Raw genomic sequence first — 18,822 nt, 5'->3', positions numbered from 1 at the left:
GGGGTAGGGGGTTGGGATGGAGGGATTGAGCAACAAAGAAAAGAAAGAAAGAACTCGTGGGAGCAGATGACAGTGCGGTGATTGTGGGGGCGGTGAGGGGTGTTGGTGGAGGTGGAAGAGGGTATGGAGCGATAAATGGTAACCGAGAAAATATAACAAAAAAGGTAAAAAAGACATAATATGCAGAGTCACAGGAATAAAAAGGAAATTTAAAGCCATGGGACTAAATGAGAGGAAGGTCTGAGGTACCACAAATATACTCCGACATATTTTGTTCAGAGGAGACACTCAGAGCAAAGGAGAAAGAGTTGTGAGTGTGGCAGATACTTGGTCAACTAAGCAAAGAAAAGGGAGTATTTCAGGAAAGAGGCCAGAGCAGCTGTGTTGCAAACTGTTAAAAGATGGAATAGGAAGAAATAGATCTAGATGGCCTGGGAATGGCGATGCCTTTTTAGACAAAACAGCAAAGGCAAGATCCATGAAAGAAAGAATTGATAAGTTGAATTTAATTAAAATGGAAAAAAATTTGCTTTGCAAGACACTGTGGAGAAAATAAATGACTAGCTACAGACTGGGAGAAAATATTTGCCAGAGGCACATTTGATAAAGGGCTGTTATCCAAAGTACACAAAGAACTCTTAAAACTCAAAATGAGCCAACGAATTGGGGGGGCCCAATTAAAAAGTGGGCCAAAGACCTTAACAGACACCTACGAAAGAAGACATGCAGATGGCAAAACAGGACAGGAAAAGATGCTCCAATTTATGCCCCTTTCACAGGGCCTCCAACAGCAAAATGTTGGGACAGACCATTAGGAGATTCACAACCTCTGTGGTCCATAGGAGCCACTATGAGGAAGGTCCAGGGAAGAATTTGCCATTTCAGTGGAAAATAAGTGGCGGTTACTAGCTATGATGACTTTGTGCTTTGGATCTGGATTTGCTGCACCTTTCTTTATAGTAAGACACCAGGTGCATAAAAAATAAGGGTGTTTTAGTTAATCTGTGAAACAGATGTGGAGAGGAGCATTTTAAGAGGTGCATTCTCTTTGAAAAAGGGATCAAACTGTTGAACTTGACACAGTAGATGTGTTTGTAAATAAAATTATGGCATAAATCTTTAATGTCCCTTCTCAGAAATACACATTTGATAATTGAAAAAAAAAAAGATAAGATGCTCCATGTTATATGTCTTGAAGGAAATGCAAATTAAAACAACAATGAGGTGCTATTACACACTTATTAGAATGGCCAAAATCTTGACCACTGACAGCACCACATGTTGGTGTGGCCTTGGAGCAACAGCTGGCGGGGATGAAAATGGTACAGCCGCTTTGGGAGACATGGGAGAAAGGGGGGGCGTCGGTTAACCTACATTAAATTATTTCCCTTAAATTGAGAAGTTTAATTTTTAATTATGTGTTACTTACATAAATCCCAGAATATTTGGTTTATATTACCTTAAAAATTTGTCAATATTTCTGAATTTTATAAGCTTCTTTTTTTTTCTTTTCTAAATCTTTATTTTGGTTATTTTAGCTGAAAATTACAATAAAATGTACTCACAATCACTAGTATTCCTAGTGGTTTTAGTGGTTTTGTTTTCATAAAGATCAACACAAAACTCTTTTTATAGGATCTTATACATATTTTGCCCATTCCCAATCAACCATTTAAGTTGCAAAGAAAAATAATAATGTATGGGAGAAATATAAAGGCAAGAAAAAGATAAACATTTTTAGCCAAATTTATGACTAAACATGGAACTGATGGAGTTGGAAGATACAGAAATCGGTTAAGTGGAAGTGTTGGCAGAGAAAAGATACACTTACGTTTATTGATGTGTATTAATGAACCTGAGATGCCTGGTAGCCTGGCATGATATCATGGCTAACAAGAAGGTTAGCATGATCATGAAATTAATGGTGAAGTTTGGTTTGACCAACATAAAATAGATGATACTAAATCTGAATTTTTGAAGCTTGCTTGCCCAAGAGTATAGAATTTGTCTTATTGTACTATAGAAAAGTAATACACATAACAGATTAATGGGTCTTATTCATTTTTGGTCAAAGCTGGTTTTTTTAAACTCATGTATCTGCTTTTTTAAAAATTTGGGGTGCTATTGGTAAATAAAATTATATACATTTCAAGTGTACAGTTCTCTGTATGTTGCATTGTGTGCCCAGCACCCAAAGTATCTGCTTTTATACAATTGTTCTTGCTAGAGTAAAAAAAGAATGTTTTCAATTTAGTTTTAGAAAATTTTATGTTCAGGAATTTAGATTGTGGCTACTCACACCCCCCCCCCCCCAACATTTAGATATTGGATAATCAATGACTCACTGATCCCTGTAAATAACTTTGGCCCCATGGTTAACTGAAGATCAAAATCTTCTTTATTATGCAAGTACTCTGAAGGAACACATTACCTGGTAGCTCTGTCTACGAAAAGCCTAAGCAGAGTATTCTAAATAGCGTTCCATAATGTGTGTTGTACAAATGAAGACCTTGTGCAGGAGGTTTGATGTACGGAGCCCTGGTTCCAAGTTTTAGTATTAGTTATGACACTCTTTTGCTTGTGGGGTCTCAATGAAGTCAGTTGCTGTCCCTGCTTTAATTTTATTTTATTTCCAGTCCTTGTTTCACCCCACAGAAAAGAACAGGCTCAGGAGCTCAGCAGAGGGGCTGCCTAGGGGAAGAGCGAACAGGCTAAGAGATGTGTCCTGGTCCTCAGGAGTACCTGCTGCCACGACTGAAAGCAGGGGTGGAAGGGAGCCACCATCTTGCCACTCTGGTTGGGGGAACAGACATGAAGCAGAGGCCCTGGGAGGGAGGTCTAAGAGCCAACCATGTAGCCAGGGCCAAGGAGGAGAGGGGCTCTAAGGCCTGGTTGAGACCATGGGGACCAACACTGGTCTGCCCCAGGACCCTGCCCTGTAGGCTTCCTCTGGACTCCCAAGACATGACCTAGGTCATCACCGTGGCCGCAGGAACAGGAAGTGGACATCCATGACATTGGTTCCTGTCGGCCCTGTGTAGAGCAGATGGGCCCCACCTTGGAAGCGGTGGAAGAAGGTATGTGAGTCATTGGGGACTAGGAAGGTGGCCGCATCCAAGCCCTCAGCGGTGGCCCGGTTGGCAAGTTCAGGCATAATCCAGGCCCCGGCTGCCTCTGTGGGCACATCCTTCCCGTCAGTGCCACCACTCAAAAACAGTGGTGAATGAATTTGGGATAATGCTACCCATGGGATAAAACAAAAGACTTTGGGAAAAGAGCTAGATGTTTTATGTTCATTTGGCTAGGTGTATTAAGTGCAGCCTCCAGTCCTGTTTCTGCATCTCTCAAGTGAGGGGACTGAACGAGCTCTTGTTCTCTCTTCTCCCTCAACTCTTAGAACAGTCTCCCATTCTGACTACAACTATTGGTCTTTTCCCAGTTTCGGAGCTGGACACAGGGTTATCTGACCTTATTTCTCCCCATCTCTTCACTGTCCCTTAGCAGCGGTGGCCAAGGTACACACGCACTTTATGTTTTGTTTATCTACACTCTTCAAAACAAAATGGCATTTCCTCAGCTCAATATTGATTTTTTTGTTGTTGTAGAAGGAAATTAAAATCTTCCAGATTTTCATTCTCCTATTACAGAGGGCTTTTGAAATCTCGTTTTTTTTTATTTAGACATTACTTGTTGAATAGTCATTAATATTTAAAGGAAAGGCTGTATGTGGCAATGAAGTGAAATTTATGTTTTTAAGAGAATTAAAAAAGCCAATTAACATATAGAAGATTCCAAAGGGTTTGGAACTTAGCCTCAAGGAGATTTATAATGAAGGCTTAATAAAAGAGAAAAGACCCTAAACATTTTACATGCTATGTAAAAAAAAACCCCAAAAAACACGATTGCTAATAAATGAACAAGTGAGCTATTGTAGTTGAATGCCACTATTGCTGTTAAGAGAATTTATTTTTTATTTCTTTTGGTAATGAAAATAAACATTTTTAGTTTGAAAAATTTGTATTGATTTGTTTTTCCTTTGACCAAAAGATGCAGAAAGTACCATATTCTTGTGTGATTGAGATGAGATTTCAAATACAAAGTTGACAACTCGTAACAGGATGAATGGGTATCTGGGCTTCTTTTCTTTGAATAGCTCATTCTGAGAATGATCAATCCTGTCTCCTTGGGAGATATGAGAGAAGTTAAGTCTTCTGACAGTATGATTCTCTGATGATGCTTTTGAATGAATTTTGAAGCTTTCTTTTCACCGAAGTTTAGTGATGTTCTAGTGCTGTGTTTGTTATTTTGATCTTTGTGAAACTTTTGCCTCCACAACAGATGTACTCTTTAAAATATAAGAACAACTTTGGGCCTTGAAAACAATTGTGTTGGACAACATGGCTGTTGAGGCAACATGACTCAGGAAAAAGCTGTACATTCCTATGTGAAATGATTAGTGTTTTGAGAAGGATCACCTTTTATTTCATCTTAGGTAAATATCCTTTTCACTAGAAATGAAGTACCACTGGGTATTGAGATGAGAGACATCTTACTAGAGAAAGAAGCGTGAGACTCTGAAACAAATTTCGGCTCCACGGTGGTTCCTCCTGGTGTTGATTCTTTAAGAATTTCCACAAATTTTCCTCTAAAGAGGCAAATAGATTCTTCAGTAATATGTATTTTTTGAGGATGTGGATAGATTGTAAATAGGTAGACAAGAGCAGTCTTCCACCCATATCTCTTCCCCAGGATGATTTTTTTCTGCTTTTACTACTACATTTTTTTCTGTTTTCTTCCAACAAATGTGGAAGGGTACTGTGGAAAGAGTTTAGGGTATGTGCCATAGAGGCCTATATTTGAATTCCTGGCTTTTTTATGTACATGCTGTGTAAACTCTTTGCTCTTCAGTTTCTTCATGTGTAAAATGGAAAGAACATTGCGCTTTTCTTCTAGAGATGCTGCTTGGATGAAATAAGGTATCAAATATAGAGAGTTTAATTTTTTGGAGACTCATAAAATGCTATGATACATATTAGCTAATATCATTTTACTTCCTTAATCCTTCCCTGATTCTGGATGGGAGAAGACAGGTTAACATTTTAAAGTATAAATTCAGCCTTGTGAGTAAATCATCAAGGCTACATTTCCTTTTCTTCTGCCTGAAATTCTTTATATAATCTTGTCCCCATCATCCCCACATAGAAAAGCGAAAGCCTACTCATCCTTGAGGCGTCAGCTTAACTGCCTCTATTTTGTTTTAATTGATTATGCAAGGTTAGGTTTTCCATTATGTATTCCCATAACGATCTATACTTTTTGTATGCTCATCACAATTATAATTAATTATGGAATATTCCCCTCTACTCCAACTTTAAAGAACGTGTGGGCCATGTGCATAGACATAGCCTAGATTTTTGGACAAGTCCATCCAACTCAGCTCTGCAAACACGTTCACAGTCACTGTGATTTGCAGTCATGTGCAGATCATTGATCTAGACAATTATTTTCTAGATTTTAGATGCTCTTTCAGGAATTTCCTCCTCACTCTCAAAGCACACAGCTATTCTAGAGGCAAAAGAATTTAGAAGTGGTTGAGTGACAAGGAGTGAGGGAACTCTTCACTACATGTTAAAATGCCTAGTGAATCAGTGATCACTGTGAAAATCCTAGCCAGTCTCCACAAGACTGACAGAGACTTGCATCAAATGTCTTACATTTTGTGGATTACATACCTACTTTCTCAACTTTGCTGTGTTCAAAGCACCCATCCCTCTCACACCAGGGGAAACTCCAGTGCCACTAACAGCCTCAGTCTTCTCACTCAGACTGCGGAGAGAACTAAGGGTCAGTTATTTCCTGAACTTGATAACTCTCAGTAGAACTGCCCATTAATTGTTACCACAAAGGCAGTGAGGGGACTGTATTTTAGCAACTATGTGTATTAATACGTATTTTTTCCTGTGATGTCCTTTATATTACTCAGTAGCATCCCACCGCTCTGGGGTGAAGGAAGAGCGGAGGACTGACTGAGTTGGGCCGTGCTCAGACATGGTCTGTCTCAGCTCTACCAGTTATGAGCTGTATGAACTGGCATAAGCTACTTTTCTGTTGGTTGCTTTCTAACCTGTAAAATGAGGATTATAGTAGTTCCTATTTTATCAGGTTATTCTGGCGACTAGAATTAATACACTAATATTTAGAATAGTTCCTAGTATATGCTAGCTATCATAATTAATGCCATTGACCTGCGAAGATTTTTCTTCCACAGAAGAGTGGAGTCGCTGTGTGCTCCCTTGGTTGCCAGGCAGGGGATCACACAACTGCCAGGGGGTCTCCTGCCAATGTTCTAACTTACTTCAGCCACAGAATAACAATCATTCTTTTAATGTAATTACAGTTTTCACTAACATTTCTAAGCTATTTATCAAAATATTAAGTGATATCAATAAGAGAACTCAAGGGTGATATTTAAAGTAAGAGAACTTATTTTAGCCCAGACCTTAGCAGCGCTCATGGTATGTCAAGCACTGTTGTGAATGCTTTCAAATACTAACTCATTTCATTCTCGCAATCACGCTATGAAATAGGCATTATTTTTATCCCGATTCTCTATATGAGGAAGCTATTTCTTAGAGAAGTTCAGTGGTTTTCCCAAGGTCACCCAGTAGCGGCTGAGTTAGAAAACTGAGAATGTTCTCAGCACAGCAGGACGTAGGAGGGGGGACACAAGTCACCCGACCTGAGTTTGCAGTCCTAGCTTTGCCACTGATGCGGGGAGGTAACTCTCTAAATGAGAATGATATCAACACTTCTGGGATTAGCCTTATTAAAATAATTTCTCTTTTAAAAAGTTATCCTAATTTAGTGAGGAAACCAGAGCAAAGGAGCTGGGGAAACATGAGTACATGTGCATGAATCCTCAGGGATAGTAAAATGTGCTGTCAGGACTCTGAGAGCAGGTATCACACAGGGCCGCTGAAGAACGTAAAGACACCTGAAAGCCTTCCCTTCGTGGTGTACTTGTCACTAACTTTAATTTTGATGAATCACTTTTGAAAGAACTACTGCAACCATGAAGGTGCCATATGTTAGATATACTCAATGTCTTTGCTAGTTACAAGTAGCTGGCCAATGATACTTATACCATAAATATAGCCTGGTTACAATAATTAAGGAGATTCTAAGGTTAGAACATATGGACACATTCTGTTGCCTGAATCTTAAACATTTTATTGATTGCAGTCTGTATTTCAAGGCATAGAATCTATCAGGAGAAATAATTCAAGTAATATAAAAAAAAAACAAAAACAACACAGCTATAAACTCCGAAAAGATTGGTGAAGAAAGTTAATTCTATAATCCAGGTTTTTCCTCTTGAATGATAATTTTGAATTTTTAGGAACAATATTCATCAATGTAATTGAGTATCTGATTAGTGTATGATTACAAACTTTTAATTTAATTTTACTTGTAAAGACAGTTTAGATTTCAAGGTAAAGAGGAACCATTTGAAAGTATATTGCAAATATTTTAAGTTGATATGTGCGCTATTTAGCCTATTTCATTTTGTGATGGGGAAAAACAGAAATAAGATAAAAAGTAGAAAATTGAATTTTGAGTTCTATAACAACACAGATATAAACTACAATGAAGTTGCTGGCTTTCTGAGTGAGAGAACTGGGAGAGTTACCAACAGCTAAGTTACTGCATAGTGGAGGAAAAAATGCAGGTACTAGTTTACCTCTTCTTCCTGATGGAAAACCTGTAGCTGAGGGAAAAGAAGCCAGGAGGTGGTGGTATCAGCTTGGAGTGGGCTGGGGAAGGCCCAGGAATCTTTGGAGTAAAACTAGTGCAACTTTTAAGTGTTCGAAGTAATAGTGACCACATTTACTAACTCCTTACTCTTTGCTGGGAATTTTGTTAAGTACACACTTCATACCATTATTTAATTTAATCTGCACAAAAACCATATAAATCAGATACGTTTTAAAACGTCCATTCTGAAGATGAGGAAACTACACTTAGAACTTTTAAACTATTAATTATAGTTATTTTAAATTTATTACCTGATAATTTCAACATTGGGATCTTTTCTGAGTCAGACTCATTTGATTGCTGCATCTCAGTGGGTTCTTCTTTCCTTATTTTTTGTGTGTTTGTAATTTTTTAAAATAAATTCTGGACATCAAGGACAGAGAACACAGTACAGACCTAGGTCAATAGCGCTTTTGCATAGAAATGTGTGTCTCTTCCCCTAGGCTGTTAATATGAAGACTTGAGTCAATTGTGAATTTAGCTGGCTTGGTGTTGTTTTTTTTTTTGTTGTTGCTGTGGTTACCATCAGTATAGCACCAGCTTCAAGTTCCTCTAACAGAACTTGAGGGTAGAAACAAGTTGCTAGAGTGTTTTTCTTCATGCTCCTTATCTCCCCCCTCAGCTTTTAGCCTTCCCTGCTGCTCTTGCCCACAACAGGGGTCTTCCCATGTCCTTGTTATCTCCAGTGGTAGACTGCTAGTACTTTATTCTTGGTGTTTGTGATCCTGGTATTAAGCAGCAGGGAAATTTTCTCGTATTTTGGTCCAGCTGCAAGCCTAGGCAAGCTTTGTCTCAAGGTTGGGATGTGCTTAGTCCCTCACTGCCTCACTTCCCAAGGAAGCCAAGCCCTAGTGTGGATCTTTGCAGATCCTGGGTGGGAGGGAGTTTCCCACCCCACCCTTAATGGAGGAGACCTATAATGGTTTTCTCCCAGGTAGCTTCCTGTTGCTACTACAGGAAGAGAGATTGTTATTTTTTATTTTTACCTTTCCTGCCTTTATCTTCAAGCATGCCTAGGAGCGGTGGTTTGTGCTGCAACTTCCCAGCTGGTTAAGGCTTTTGTCCCGTAGAGGAGAAGGCTTTGAACGGGGTTTCCGCCATTTCTGTAATGGTGATGTGTCCTTGTCCAAGCCTGCACAGCCATGAGAGGGTTTCTCTTGCTTCCCAACATGCCCCCATTCCTCCTTTGGACCCCAGCAGAGGTCTGTGGAGAAGAGTTTGCAAAGAGTATGAGTGCCCCCGGTGTGTGTGTCTGCCAGGGGTTCTATACTCTTATGCTAGCCCACACTTGGTCTTTATAAATAACCTGTTTAAAAAATAGATAAATTCACCCTGACTGGTGTGGTGCAGTGGTTGAATGTTATCCCACAGACCAAAAGGTCGCCAGTTCAATTCCTGGTCAGGTCACATGCCTGGGTTGTGGGCCAGGTCCCCGGTTGGGTGTATGAGAGAGACAACCGGTTGATGTTTCTCTCATACATCGATGTTTCTCCCCCTCTTTTTCTCCCTCCCCTCCCCTCTCTCTAAAAATAAAGAAAGAAAATGTTTTTAAAAATAATCACCTCTATGGCCCTTCCCATGGACTGCCATTGTGTTCCAGTGTGTATGTCTTCCATGCATGGAAACACGTCTCTTTCTTTGGATTCTAAACTAATTGATTGCCTGGTTCTCTGTGAGATTCAAGAAAAGGCATGGTTTTATAGTTTATCTTAATTCTTATTAGTGTGGGATCAATGCTCTTTCCACTTTTCCACATCTTAGGCATAAGTATAACTCCCAGTTAATTCTTAAATAATTACGTAGTTGCCTTAGGATAGGTTACTACAGATGAGAATAAAAAGTCAAAGATTGAAGAATGATTTACTGAGTAAATCATTTACTATGTCCTCTCAGAAAAAACAAGAGAATGGGGGAAATAGCAAAAGGAAAGGAAAGAAGTCCAGAAAGGATACAGTTTAGTGACATCTCATACTGCTTGTTCATTAGGTGAACTCCAGAGCATAAATGATATTTCAGGGTATATCCCGACTTGAGGCAAATGAGATGAGCTTTTGTAGTACAGTGACAGTTGAACACTAGCTTCAGGCATCCCTGGGGTAGAATGTAGACCACTAAGCACTTCTGTTTTCTGGTAATGGTTAATTTGCTCTAGCACCCAAAGGCAAGCCCATGAAGAGGGCCGGTGTGAGTCATTTGCAGCAAAGTGTGCAGAGATTAAGAAGTGAACAGCTGCTAGGTTAATGTATTGATTTAACAATACTAATGATTTCTTATCTTGAATGCTCTTTTATTAATTTTTGTTTTGGTTACTTACTGATGTTACATGTCATGTCTTTTATTTTCAACTTTTCTAATATGCTTGTTTCAGTTTTGTTCTTGTAAAAATAACCTAACTGCTGTTCATTTCCTCCAATTTAATAGTTTTTATTTTACAGTGAAGTTAAAACATTTACATTAATTATGATAATTGATACATTTTAATTCAATTCTACTATCTGAATTTAATATTTATGTTCATCATTTTTGTATCTTTCCTTCTCCTTCTCAGGTCTATTGGACTCTATAGATTATAGCTCTGCTTTTAATCGAATTTTAATTATTACATGCATAGTAAACTATTTTTCTGCCAAATTAAGATTTTAAAAAAACTTTTATCTTCACCTGAGGACATTTTTTATTGCTTTTAGAGAGAGGGGAAGGGAGGGAGAGAGAGAATGAGAAACATCAATTGGTTGCCTTCTCATATATGCTCTGACTGGGAATCAAACCTGCAAGCTGAGTGTGTGCCCTGACCAGGAATTGAACCCTTAATCTTTGAGTCTGTGGGATGATCCACCAACCAACTGAGCCACACCCACCAGGGCTGCCAAATTGAGATTTTTAATAGTTGTATCCTCTTAATAAACACAAGGACCACAGTTATTAAGTATTTATATAACCTATTTATGTTTTATGCAGTATCTTATAGCTCAGAGAAAAAAATTATCGTGAGACTTACATTTTCATGGAAATGGCAATTATTTTATTGTTATTCATTAAATTCAATGATGTGTTTTATCTATTCCTGTGCACACTGATTTTATGTCTTTCCGATAAATTAACTGTATAAAAATTAAACACATGCTTTACTTGTTAATTTGTTGATGTTGTTTGAGTGGTAAACTCTTAGCATTTGTGTGTCTGAAATAGTTCTTGATATTTTTTTTAACTCTTGAAAGATAGTTTAGTTGGATATAAAATCCTAGACTGACTTACTTTTTTTCTATACTTTGAAGAGATTACTTCATTATTTTTTGACACCTATTGCATCAGTGAAAAGAGTCTTGGTTTGCTATCTTTTGCACATAATGTGTCTTTTCTTTCTGGTGCTTTCAAATACATTCTTTTTATTACTTATGTAATGTAGTCTCATAATCATGTGCCCTAGGTTTGGGTTTATTTATTTATCTCCCTATCAATCATAGTGCTCCCCAGTGAATCACAATCCCTTTATTGCACACCCTTTTGCAACATGACTTCTCTACTCATTCTATTGGGAACTAGTGTTGTACCCCCAACATTTTTAATCTGGCCTGGCTTTGAGGCTTGTATTGACTCACAGAATATGGCAAAACATGACTTTGTGAAGAGTTCCTGTGGTAGATCTCAGTAGATATTGAGCTTCTCTATTCTCTGTCATCAAATGAATCTTTCATCATGAGAAGAAGCCTATTCTGTGCTCTCAGGGATAAGAGGCTACAAAATTGATAAACTGATAGCTACAGTCAACATCCAACACCAATTACCCCATATATAATTGAGATCAACTGGAAATATCCACCCCAGTTAAGCTTCAGATGACTGAAACCACATATGAGCCATGTCATGTGAGGTCAACATAAGAACTGTCCAACTGAGCCCAAACTGAACAAACAGAGGTTGTTTTAAGCCACCAAGTGTTGGAGTGGTTTGTTATGAAGAAATGCATAACTGACACAAAAAATGGTACCTATACATCGAGAGCTGCCATAACAAAAGCCTAAAAACTTGGCATTGGCTTTGAGACTATGTAGTGGGTGGAGGCTGCAGGACAGTGAAGAAACCTTACAGACTTAATAGAAAAACTGTGAGAAACTGCTCTCTGTGTCTGGGAATACGGGGATCAGTGATTCAAAGCTATTGGCAAAACTTAAGCCTTCAAAAAGCGGAAAAGATTTTAAAAAAAGCCACTATTCTAACAATCTACTAGAGTTTTAATTACAATGATATTTTTCCCAAGATTTTTAGTGGATTATTTTAATATTCACTTGTACTTATTTCATACACATTTCCTTTTTAATTTTTTATCAATGTTATATCTTAATTTATCATTCAAATCATCTTAAAACATTTATTTTAAAGTGTTTATCAAATGCTTTAATTGACTGTTAGGAATGAATTTATGTTCTAGCTGTTGACTTTTGTTTGCTTTTTTTATTGATGTGTGCATCTTTAAGCAATTCAAAATTTTGGTTTGCAGCTTCATTTTGATTGGAAAGGATTCTCTCTCCCCCCCCAAACCCTCTACCTCTCTCTCTTTTTCTTTCTCTCTGTCTCTCCACTTCACCCCCTGCTTCTTCCTATAGGATTTTATGTTGAACCATATTCTGTAAGAACCAGCATCTAGAATCAGGTTTATCACTTCTGTTTTACACCTTGTGGATATTGTGGGTTCAGCCTGTTACAGAGCCAGACCTGGTTTACTTCTCATTTATAAGGCAGTCTTTATATCCTCCTGTCTCCTCAGCCCACATGTTCTCGGGAGCCCTAGCCACAGATGGACATCAGCAGCAGTTGTTAGCATCTTTTTAAAGCAATGAATAAATTAGACCTTGAGCATATGAAGGACTCTTTTGGTCCCTACTTGCCCTCTGTAAGTAAATTTTCCCCTACTACTGCCTTCCTCCAAACCTGAGATTATATGAGCCTTTGGCTCCATTCTCCTCATTGCTTTGTGTTTGTGTTTCATTTCCAGATCACAAAAAGTTTATATTTTACTAGAGTATTGTTTGTTCTTTTGGTTTTCTCTTTTTGTATTTTATTTATTGCTACTATATATATACAGTTAAGTAGATACAAAAATTGTGAATTTCCTACACCTGTTTTTCCCCATTTGTTCTTAGCATTTTCCTAAATTTAGAAAAAAGAAAATACAGGTTGCACAAATGTATAACCATGATTTAAATTTCAGCTGAAATTTTATCACATAGTCAAACTTTTTGTCTCTTCAGTAATGTTACATGAAAATAATATATATTCAGTGGCCTAGTGGACAAAACTTAAAGAGCTTCAGGAGTTATTTTAAAATGTTTCAAAATACATTGTCTAGCATTACAATCATCCTTCTCAGGGATACCTTTATTTTGCCCAAAATGTCACATACTACCTAACACATGGGTGTGCCTGCTGAGGAAAGCCCTCAGAAGCACACAGAGCCATAGTGTCTAAGGCCTGAGAAGTGGAAGTGTGCTAGTAAGGCTACTAAAACCCATCCCTTTTAAGCACATTCTCAACTCAGGGCTTGGAATCAGTCTAGGCTGGAGGCAGTAGTGTACTTATGCAGAAAGGGCCATCATGTGTCAATATGTCAATATAACTATATGGTTATAATATTTTATCTGACTTCTCTTTTAAAAGGAAACTGAAAAAAGAAGATTATATATAAGAACACAAATCAGCAGAGCAATGTAAAGGTTAATAATCACAGGAGAGATGCTAATTATCTTTTTCGATTTATCACTTATTATATTCTTGTGAGCGGACTAGCTTTTGATGGTGTCACTTTGGCAAGAGAGAAGGTAGCTATTTTCATGGTTTCCAGGTGCTACAGGAGCTGAGGAGGGGTGTGAATCCAAAGGAACAGGAGGAAAGTTTTGGGGATGATGGGAATTTTCTATATCTAGATCATGTTAGTGGTGATATGTATTTGGAGTCAGAACATTTAATGAGGTGATAAAATTAAAGTGAGGCTATCCTGGTGGCCCTAATCCAGTCTGACTGGCGTCCTAATACGAGAAGGACACCTGGAAACAAAGATCCAGGGGCACGTGTTCACAGAGGGTTGACCGTGCTGAGGGACAGGAAGTGGACAGCTATCATGAGGGACATGATAGTGGTTATCATGTATATACTTCAAAAAGGACAGTGTTACTGTCTTAAGTTATACTTCAATAAGCCTGCTTTGAAATAATTTTTAAGTTAGATTTACACAGGAAGAACAAGAATTCTGCAATACAATTCACGTTCCTGCTCTCTTCAGGTCTGTGCCAGGTTCTCAAGTAATCCAAAAAGTATTGCTGCCCTGGAAGAGCTTACAATCCAGTAAAGAAGACAGAATCAACATACATGAAACAGTCAACACATTTGTTAGTAAATATTTGAGCATCCTCTATATCCCTGACGGTTAGGCATACACCTACACACATATCTATACATACATATACATACGTTATATGCATATGTGTTTTAGTATGTGTATAGTATTCATTTGCTAGGGTTGCCATACAAAATACTTCACACCGGGTTGCTTAAACAACAGAAATTTATTTTCTTGTAGTTCTGGAGTGATTCTTGTAGAAGTCCAAGATAACGTAACATAACATAAGGCAAGGATCTGTTCTAGGCCTCTCTCCTTGGCCTTCAGGACATTTCCTGCCCCTCAGCATGGTCAGCCCTCTGTGAACACGTGCCCCTGGATCTTTCTGTTTCCAAGTTTCCTTCTCGTATTAGGACACCAGTCAGACTGGATTAGGGCCACCAAGGATAGCCTCACTTTAATTTTATTATCTCATTAAATGTTCTGACTCCAAATATAATCGCATTCTGAGGTACTGAAGGTTAGGGCTTCATCATACGAATTTTGAGGGGAGACAGTTCAGCCAGTAACAACAATTATAAAACTTTCATTCCTCATGATAGTTAAATGAAATAGATGCTATTATAAATATCTCACAGATGAGCTAAGGCTTAGAGAGATTAAGAAAAAAAATCAATAATTCTTACAGTTAAATTTTTTAAAAATACATACTTTACTCTGATTCATAACTGTTCTCTCTTCTGTCACTGTTTTCTTTAACCACAACATCTAGTCTGAAAATTTATTTTAAAATTATACACATTATTAACCAAGGTATGTTGTATATTCAAAAGGGAAATAAGGGTTAAAGTATTATAGTAAAATCAGTAGGAGAGCCTAATAATGCAGCTTTGTTGTTATTTTATGAGTTCTAGGAAGCAGATCTTTAAAAATAAAATGTTTCACACATAATGTAACTTGATGTTATCATAGGTGATTTTCAAACCAGTGGGCAGAGTCTAATATTGTGTGGGCAAATTCCACACGGGATTTTGCTATATTAACTCAAATAAATTAAATGTGTATCTTGACATTTGAGAAAAAACAAAAAAACTAAAGTCAAATATGGTATCACTAGCCTACTTGGCTCTGTAGTCAGGCAGTCCCAATTAGAATCAAAGCTCTGTCGGCCACGAGCTATTTTGGGCAAATCTGTTAACATCTCTAAAGCTTAGTTTCTCAATTATAGAATATGAGATAATATTAGTTCCTGCATGCAGTGGCTGAGAAGACGAAATGCTTTCTAACTTATGAAAATACTTAATTCATTTCACAGAACGTGACGTGTAAGAATGTAACAGTAGATGTCATCTCTCCGTCACTCTTCTTCCTGTCGTCACCGCCGCACCCTCACCACTGTTCATAAAAGAAATATTTTGTAAACCCTCTATATTTTAACTTGTATGACTCTCACATAAGATACAATGGCATTTATTTAAAAATTAGACACTACTATGAATTGTAAAGGGTTACATCTAAAAAGCAAATCTGTCAATCTATGAAAATATAGTGAAGTTATAAATCATTTATAAAAAATGTAAAGCTATTGAGGGAAAGTCAAATAATTACTAAAAGGAGATTATAGACATGTGTAGTAAATACGTACTATATATATACATATATTTAAATTTATATAAAGGCAAACTCTTATTTTAATGGATATACATGTAACCCAATGCATGTGGCACTTCAATGGGAATCAAAACTCAGATATGTGATTTTTTAAAGGTAAATTTGGAACTAAAAATTCATTAAAATGTAAATTCAATAAATATTATAAAGAATATTTGTGCTAAATGCTATGAAATAAACAAGATAGCCTGAATATAATTTCGCATCTACAGTGTTAAAAAAAAAGAGTTAAGGAACCCCATTGAGAATAACAGTTAACATTATAGTAAGTGCAAATCACATTATATCTTAAAAAAAGAAACAAATTCACCAAAGGTAGGTGATATTATTCCTGAGTTTTTAATGAGGGGAATTTCCTTAGAGGTGTCAAATGCTCTACCCAAAGGTCTCTAAGTATATGCAGCAGGACTTGGGCTCAAATCCTGGATTTAAATCTGCTTCTAAGAACACTATTACCACCTTGATCCAAAGATTCGGTTCAGGGTTTCTTAGACACAAGCATTTAGGTGGAGAGTTTGATGAAAATACGTGGGTGCATTGCCGTTATGGGAACTCCAGCACCCCTGTGATCTCCTTCTTGGCCTTGATGGTCTAGGTAATAACAGGTAAATATTCTGTGCACATGTGGATGTGGATAGCAACATGCATCCATAAAACATGGCATAAATAATTTTTCCACACAGTTTTTGCTGATGACAAATCTAATTTTTTCCTTCAAGTTATTTTTCTGATTTCCAAGAACTTTCTGATATAACAAGATGGAGAAAACTGGATTTACATTGCAGGAAATTACTTGCCTAAGATGAAATTTTAGGCCCCCAAATTTCTTTACAAAAATATAGATTGTTAAATTGAATTTAGGAGTCCTTTAAAAGATTATCATACTGGTAGATATTTTATATCTGTAGTTAGAAATCCACATATGGGGAAGGCCAACTTAAGTTGTGTATGGATTTTTGCTGGACAGGTGGTTGGTGTCTGTCACCCATGTGTTGTTCAAGGATCAACTGTAGTTGGAAAGTGATTTTAGTGTTGGAATGCAGTAAGGAGGTAACATTAGCAAATAAAGGCTGTCAAGAAAATGTCTCATGTTTGTACTGCCAAAGATGGGCTTTGGAAAACAGAATTCTCCAATTAAGCTTTTCACATTGTTTGCTCTTTGCTCTGGAATATTCAGTAAACTATTCTTTGGCTATGTCATCCTGACTAATGAATGCAAGAGCTGAATGAGTTCATCACTGGGTACTCTTATTATTAGCAAGCCAAGTATTTGCGGTTGCAGCTTGCATTCTTTTGGGAGAGGTATTTTAAATATCAGTAGAGTGTTAGCCAGTTCTTGTAACAACAGATTGAAACCCATGCTTTCCAATTAGACTGTCACTAATTAATTTGACATTTTCTTTTTTACCTGCCTCATATGGATGGATTCTATTCTAAATTGGTCCCAAAGCTAGGATAGGAAGAAAGCATATCATTTATTGGACAGCAAAACCCCAACATATTACCACCGAATGGTAACTAAGTCTCTGAATGACCAGGAGAGCCAACGCTCTCCTTTTATTCACCTGCTGTAAATATGTAGTGCCCTTCACTGGGATCAAATCACTTCTGGATTCAGTCTTCTTATGAAATTAATTGTTGGGCTGTGGTAACCTGTGGTATGAAAAGGCAGCAAAATACGTACAAATATAAAGCAAACAAAATGAATAAAGAGCAATTAAAGAACAACCTGATGATCTGAAATCATACGATCTTTAAATGTTGACTTTTTTCATTTCCCAATTTTGACAGCAGAGTCTTGGGAGTATTAAATAAGGAACTACAGGGAAAGTGCCTAGCATCAAGCCTGAGGCAGAGTGGGCATGGGGTTTATTAATTCTGGTTGCTTCCTTTCCTTACCTCTCATCAGCTTTTTTGCCTTCCACGAAGGGTAGTTCAACAGCCAAATAAATGACTTTTTCATGAAACTAAGACCAATACCACTGCACTGAGAACTGAACTAGAAGCACAAAATCTCAGTCTTTGTGGGGGAAGTTACCATATTTATTAGTGTCAAAATAGACACATACAATCCCCCTGAACATATTTGACTTAGATGACACCTATTCAGCTATTCAAGTTATGCGACAGACACATAATTTTCATCCATTGTAAAGCTGGCATCGATACTGTTTGTCCAACTACTACTTTATTTGCTACCTGAACAACTCCAGAGACCCCTAACCTTAGGTAATATATTGTCAGTAAAGCCTTTGGGAGTCACATCTCTGTATTGCTTTACTGCATACCTCAGGTGAGGGAGTTCTCACACTGTGTGAAGCTCTATAAAAGACAACACTAGGCTAAAGGAGAACTTCACAAAACTGTAGTTGTAAATCACATGGATTTCTATGTTCTTATCTAAATGTAGCATTTTTCAGAGGCAACTATGATGATAAATTTATATGTGCATTTCCAGAGGTGTCTTTTGGGTCTCGTAACTAACAAAATATGACTCAGTTACTTCCCCGAGGACTTTCCATCTGAGTTCAAATAAAATAAAATCATTGAGACATAAAAAAATATAAGTAGGGAGTTGTCAAATAATACTTCCTGAGTTCATCACAATAATCATTTTTCTAGGAAAATGCCCCTGAGCATCCATGAAATCTTTTCAAATGTTATCTTATTTCTAAAGTTAGAAGCATTGGAAGAGCAATATAAATTCACAGTAAATGCATATAGGGACACTCTTTTAGCAGTGGATAACTAGCAAGACATAATTCTTATTCATTATAAGAATATGTTCTTGATATTACGTATTGATTCAATGTGAAATAATTCAACGAACACTTTCCAAAAACCAACCAGTTGAATTGACACTGAGTAAGGTACTTGGGAAATTAAAGATAATTGAAAGTGGACCCTTTCTTGTCTGGGCTTATAGTTCAGGGAGAGAGACAGAAGTAAACACAATACATTGCACAAAAGTAAGTTAAATGTGCTTTGTAATATGTGTCAGA

At 37.3% G+C, this 18,822-nt stretch overlaps 1 pseudogene; it reads left to right on the top strand.

The window, feature by feature from the left end:
• Positions 1-786: 786 nt before the first annotated feature.
• Positions 787-986, top strand: LOC129067117 (cytochrome c oxidase subunit 7C, mitochondrial-like; annotated as a pseudogene).
• The last annotated feature ends 17,836 nt before the right edge of the window (positions 987-18,822 follow it).

The sequence above is a fragment of the Pteronotus mesoamericanus genome, unplaced genomic scaffold, assembly GCF_021234165.1.
Source record: "Pteronotus mesoamericanus isolate MK-2021 breed Mesoamerican mustached bat unplaced genomic scaffold, CSHL_Meso_final contig_20, whole genome shotgun sequence".
NCBI classification, from domain to species: domain Eukaryota; kingdom Metazoa; phylum Chordata; class Mammalia; order Chiroptera; family Mormoopidae; genus Pteronotus; species Pteronotus mesoamericanus.
This window is presented reverse-complemented; position numbering and strand designations above follow the sequence as displayed.